Genomic DNA, 6,510 nt, shown 5'->3' with positions numbered 1-6,510 from the left:
TTTCAGGAAAAATCAAACCTGCTGACATCTTGATCTTGGACTTCCAGCCTCCAGAACTGTGAGAAAATGTGTTCATCTTGTTGAAGGCACGCAATTTGTGGTATTTGCTTACGGCAGCCCTAGCAAACTAATACACAATTAATTGTGTTTCCTTTTTTGCTGTGAGTTCTAAAAAACTCAGAACCAAACACGGAGTTCATAGAAACCATATTATTATTTCTCATTGTTCACATGTTTTTAGTCTTTCTTTTGCGACACACACTTTTTCTATTTAAATTTTATTAGCTTATTATTTGTTTTCATTGCTTACCACCTCAAAGCTTTTGTAGGAAAGAACCAGGGTACAGAGAAATAACAATTTAAATGAATTCTTTGTTTATAGTTTCTTCTCCTATTTCACAAGCTTACCTTCTCAGTTTCCTGTGCTGGTCCTTTTTCATTTTCAGGACTCTTTAATGTTGGAGTGCTGCAAACTTAACTCTGTCCTGAGTAAACTTGCTCTGGGTAGGATCTCAGTCTCATGCCTTTAAACACCAGCTATATATACATTTAGCCTAAACTTTCCCCCTGAACTCCTCATACAAATAGTCAACTGTCTATTTGGTATCTTCACTTGGGCATCTAATAGGCTCCTCATATTTAAAATTTTTAAAAGATTTTATTGATTTTTTTCATGAGACACACACACACATACACACACACAGAGGCAGAGACACAGGCAGAAGGAGAAGTAGGCTCCATGCAGGGAGCCTGACATGGGACTTGATCCTGAGACTCCAGGATCAGGCCCTGGGCCAAAGGCAGGCACCAAACCACTGAGCCACCCAGGCATCCCTCATATTTAATTTGTCCAAAGGCAAGCCAAGCTCCAAATTCTTCCCACTCCTTTCTGTGGTGTTGATAAACATCTCAGTAAACCAACTCCATCCTTCCACTTGTCTAGGCCTAAAACCTTGGAGTCACCTTTGCCTTTCCTTTCTCTCATCACCAATTTCCCATCTTACAGCAAGTCCTGTTGGCTTTTCCATCAAAATGTATCTAAAAGTTGACCATTTTTTACGTCTCTTTTACTACCAAAGTAAAAAACACCATCATCTTGCCTCCCAATGATGTTTCTGCTTCTGTATTTCCTTCTGGTATTCTCCACAGCAGTGAGAGCATCCTATTAATATATAAGTCAGAACAGGTTACTTTATTGCTCATAACTTCCAGGGGTTTTCCATTTCTTCCAGATTAAAAGGCAGTCCTTATAAGGCACCAAAAGAGTTGGTTTTCTTTCCCTCTGACTTGCATTTTCTCCTGACTCCCCTGGTTGCAGCCCCTCTGGCCTACACTTGCTGCTGCTTCTGCCTAGAACACTCTTCTGCAGGATATTAGCAAGACTCAGTTTTATCTCCAAGTCTCTTGATCACTTTATTAATCAACTACTACCTTATTAGAGAAACTTACCCTGTAGTATGCTGGTAAAGGTTTAATAACTGGCTTTCTGAGGAAAAATGTGTGCTTATATTTACATTATAACACAATTTTAAGTTTCATCTGCATTGTTGACATTTTATTCATCATTTCTGAAGTTTAGGGTGACCATCAAACAATAAACCAAGCCTGATTTCATGCATTCATCAAATTTCCTGGTGTAAATATTCCCACCATGGTCAATTTCAGGCTTCTACAATGCTATTATTTAAGGTGGCATTGGGAATAGATGTGTAGTAGTAGCACTCCTTTACATAGCATTTCTGCCATACAGACGCAATAGACATGAATAACCTCAAAAGAATGGATAATAGTAAAACGTAGCAAAATAGGACGTGATTAGTTTTAAGTACTTAGTCTTTGTTTTTATAAAACTTGTTTAATCATAAGCTGATAGAATTTAATATTTAGTCATGACTGTTTTTCAACTGGCTTATAGAATTCCTGCAAACTTAATTGCTTTTGTGAGCTGGCAAGAGTAGGTTCTGGTATAGTACTGACTATTTTGCTTATTCTATATCAAGTGGCTATCCCCTTCCAGTCACTCTTTATCCCTCTCATCCTGTTATATTTTTCTCCATTAGCATTTAAGACATACACATACACTTTTTTTCCTTGCCACCGGAATTTAGGTGAAGTAAAGCCAGGTAATTTGCTTATTTTGTTTTCCTTTGTATTCCCAGTGCTTAGAACATATCTTGCACATCCTTTAGGTGCTTATTTATTGAAATAATGGGTGAGTCTATAAACATATTGTTCAAAATGGGTATTAGCTTGTTATGGAAAAAGCAAACAACTGGGGTTCAGGATACTACTCTGTGCAATCGCTGCCTACAATAGTTCCTTGCAGTTCGTCTGATTCTCACCACTTCCTTAGAAAGGAAGTACTCTTACTGTTACCATTGGGCACAGCTTTGCCCAGTGATAGCAGATAAAGAATACAGCCAGGATTCACACTCTGACATTTTGGTTGCAGAGACAACACTATAAAAGAGAGTGTTTTCATAATTGTTGAAAATTTAAAACATGTACAGAAGTAGATGGAATAAAATAATACACCCCAGGGTGGCCTGGGTGGCTCAGCGGTTTAGTGCCGCCTTCGGTCCAGGGCCTGATCTGGAGACCTGGGATCAAGTCCCATGTCGGGCTCCCTGCATGGAACCTGCTTCTCCCTCTGTCTGTGTCTCTGCCTCTCTCTCTTTGTGTCTTTCCTTAATAAATAAATAAATAAATAAATAAATAAATAATAAATAAATCCTAAAAAAAAAAAGATAATACACTCCAAATGTCCATCATCCAACTTCAACATTTATAAACTGGCCAGTTTTTTTTTTTTTTCATCTATGCTTCTTTTCCCAATTAGATTATTTTGAAGGAAATCCAAACCATTATTTTATTAATATGTCAACGCTTATTTCAAAAAGATAAATACTAAATCACATTCTGGTTGGAAATTTGGTATTACCCATTTTTGGCCTAGTGGTTTGTGGGTGTTATTTAATTTTTCTGAAATGAGGTTCCTTATCTGCAAAATGGATACACTATTTTTTCTCAGATTCTTTTGAATGTTAATTAAAACAATATATATAAAATACTTTGTTAAACTACAAAGTATTATATAAAGGATGGGTTTACAACTCATATGTCATTACCCACATTGTGCTATTGATATAGTTAAAGGCTCTACATCAAAGCCTAGCTTGGCTGAGTACAGACAAGCATGACCTGCTTTTTCCCAGCAACGTGGTTTCCCAAATAACAACATGCCTCATAAATACACCAGAGTTCTTATAGAGAGTCAGCAGTTACCTGGCACATATAAGTCCCTGCAAGACTGTAAAGCCTTAAGAGAAAACAATAAAGTATTACTTTTATATTGTAGTAAAGAGGAGCTGTTGAGTATCATAAATATTTAAAGACTATCACAATGTGCTTCCAAATAGGTGTATGAATGCTTCTAGACATAAGTAACATTGTACAAAGGTAAGAGAGGGAATAAGACCTGAGGACAAGATCCCTGTGGCACATCTTCATGGAGCCTCACTTGTTCTCTATCGTAAATGATTTAAAACGTTCTTTTAAGTAATAGTAACAATCATATCACCATACACTTATATAGTTCTTGATATGTGTCAGGCACCGTTTCAAATGCTTAACCTGTATTGACTCATTTAATCCTCACAACTTCATGAGGTAAGTGCAGTTATTATCTCCTTCTGGAACTGGGCAAACAGAGGCACAAAAAGGTTAAGAAATTTGCCAACATCACATAGCTAGCAGTGGGGAAGCTGTGACTTCAACCTAGCTGTCTGGTTTCAGAGTCTGTGCTTCTGCCTGTATGCTATCTGTCCTATCAAAAGAAAAAGCAGTGCTCCCTTTGGCAGCACATACACTAAAATTGGAACAATACAGAGAAGATTAGCATGGCCCCCATGCAGCGAGCGCTCAGAAGTTCGTGAAGCATTTCATTTGTTTCCGGATTGATACGAGGTTCAGGGTATTTGTGGTAGTAATAATGCCCTGTGGTTTTAAAAAGTAATTATTAGATTTAAGTCAGAAGATTGGGTGGGAGGTCCTGTGCTATGGTTTACTAAATAAATAACTTGGGTAAGTTTAAAAAAAAGAAAAAGAAAAAAGAAGAGAAAGGAATGAATAAAGCAATATCTTCCAAATGTCTGGATAGTCAAGTACTCCCTTTATATTTCCTATTTGTAAAAAAACATCCATGAAATCAACAGACTGGTCAGCTGTTCACATTTTGATCTACGACACACTTGAAGATAAATTCATATTTACAAAAATAAAAAAAAAAAAACAGGCAACCCTTGAACAAGGTGAGGGTTTGGGGCATCAGTTTCCACGCAGTTGAAAATCTGTGTATTACTTCTGATTCTCCAAAACTAATAGCCTACTGTTGACCAGAAGCCTTACTGATAACATAACCAGTAAGTTAACACATATTTTGTATGGTCTATGTATGATATACTGTATTCTTACAATAAAATAAGCTACAGAAAAGAAAATGCTATTGAGAAAGTCATAAGGAGAGAAAATATATATTTATTACTATAAAATATCTGCATGTAAGTGAGCCCTTTCAGTTCAAAGCTGTTATTCCAGGGTCAATGGTTCACTTGTCTGTATTTCATTCCAGATGATCTTGTCTATCACGATCTTGGACATATTGGATTATGGAGTAGACTGTGGCAAAATTGAAACAAATTGATAATCAAAATGTCAAAATTTGAACTCATGGCAAGTATGTTGTATACAGTTAGGCCTTCTGGACACATTCTTCTACTGTCAGAGATGTGCAGGTGGAAGTATGAAATGAACTGCTTAGAGATGGAGGCTTAGAAAACAAAACAAAATCTAGGGATACGTATCTGTAAACAGTGGGGATTTATCATGGGGTTTCTCAGGAGTTCTTACTTCCTGACACTAGGGATATTCCCTGAATAACAATCCTCATTTTCAAGTACCTCCAAGCCTACTGGGCAAGACAGATGTGTAGATATTGTAAAGCAATGTAATAGGGACTTTGAGACAATTTTTTTTTTTTGACAAGTTTGAAAAAGATAGTAAGTTTACAGGGTAAAAAGTGTTCATGTTCTGTCTGGGAGAATTGGAAATGGCTTATTCATGACTTTGAGAAAAAAATCTAGAAAAGAAAGAAAGACTTTGAGGCTTGCAGAAAAGAAGGAAGGGAGAAGCCTGACAGTGCCAGGCCCTTTTCAATCCTGGGAAATAGTTATTAGTTGATTGTATGGAGAAGGAAAACTGATACTCAGGGATGTATGCCGGTATGCAGGACATGTGTTTGTCCATCCTTACTCTATGTCCACAGCTCCAACTCCTTTGACTTCTACACATAAGAACTGGAGTTGGAACTAGAATTGTATTTGCTTCAGGATTTATTGTGTCTGGGCACATCTTATGAAGAAGTGATGTGAGACCACCAATATTTTCTGACACGGATGCAGCATAATATGATGCTTAGGTAACTGCATATTTGGTATACAAATTACTAGAAAATAGAGAAGTCTGCATACTATATACTTCAAGATTGTGGGTACAGAGATCAGATTTAATTCTGAGTTCTATATCTTGTCAACTATATGATGTGGGGTAATTAATTTCTTGATGCCTCTGTTTTTTAATCTGTAAAACTGGTGGCACCAGGGAGGGGGTGTTCATCAAGATTAAATTAGATCATGTATCTGTAGAAACATTCTGGCAACAAAGAACTTCATGGAAAATAGCTTGTTTTGTGGAAAGAGAAAGTTCACAATATTGGTGAGAATAGTTTTGGTTTGAGAACAGTCAGCCAGTGTTTTGGGTGAGGAATTATCATCTGGTTTAGGATCCATGAATTTGGGTCTAAATCTCAGGATAAGGGAATACAAATGGAGAACAAGTGGAAATCAAAAGAGCAGAGATATCTAAAGCTCATGGTGGCAATGGCAATGGTACCAGTAGTTACCAAAGTTAAAGCTCTCTTGAGGCACACTCGGCCCCCTCAATACCAGGCATTCAGTGTAGACTTCAGTGGGCCACAGCAGTGTGCTTGCTTTTGTGTTACAGTAGAGACCTCTTCAGTAAACATCATTCTGGCTATTGCACTGGATGTCAAGGGCTATAGGAGACATCACTTCAGTAAGCTAGAACAGAAGACTACAGCCAATGGAATGAATATTCAGAAGAACACATTCTTAAGTTTTTGGGTGGCTGGCTCAGTTTTCTACAGAACATGCTAGGACAGAACCAAAAAAATCCTGATGCCTAATTACCATTGTGATGATTTTTTTCCCTTGGGCTGGCATGTTCTGGGAAACAGTTTCCACTTAAGTAATAGTGGAAGGAAAGGAAGTAAGGAAATTTCTCCTAATAATAGAAATGGATGAGAAAGTAACAAGTAATATTCAGTATAGGACTGGTCAGAAGCCAGCAATGAATATTAGAAAGTGTGATTTCAAGATAAAGGATTCTGAGATGTCAATTTGAATTCAAGGGTAGATTTTGATTATTTTGTAG

General features: G+C 37.2%; 1 non-coding gene across 1 annotated transcript; it reads left to right on the top strand.

Moving 5' to 3' along the window:
• The first annotated feature begins 3,844 nt into the window (after positions 1–3,844).
• On the top strand, positions 3,845–3,951 carry LOC119874326. Its single transcript, XR_005368199.1, has one exon. It is a non-coding gene; the product is annotated as a U6 spliceosomal RNA (small nuclear RNA).
• The last annotated feature ends 2,559 nt before the right edge of the window (positions 3,952–6,510 follow it).

Source organism: Canis lupus, chromosome 12 (assembly GCF_011100685.1).
Source record: "Canis lupus familiaris isolate Mischka breed German Shepherd chromosome 12, alternate assembly UU_Cfam_GSD_1.0, whole genome shotgun sequence".
Classification (NCBI taxonomy): Eukaryota; Metazoa; Chordata; class Mammalia; order Carnivora; family Canidae; genus Canis; species Canis lupus.
This window is presented reverse-complemented; position numbering and strand designations above follow the sequence as displayed.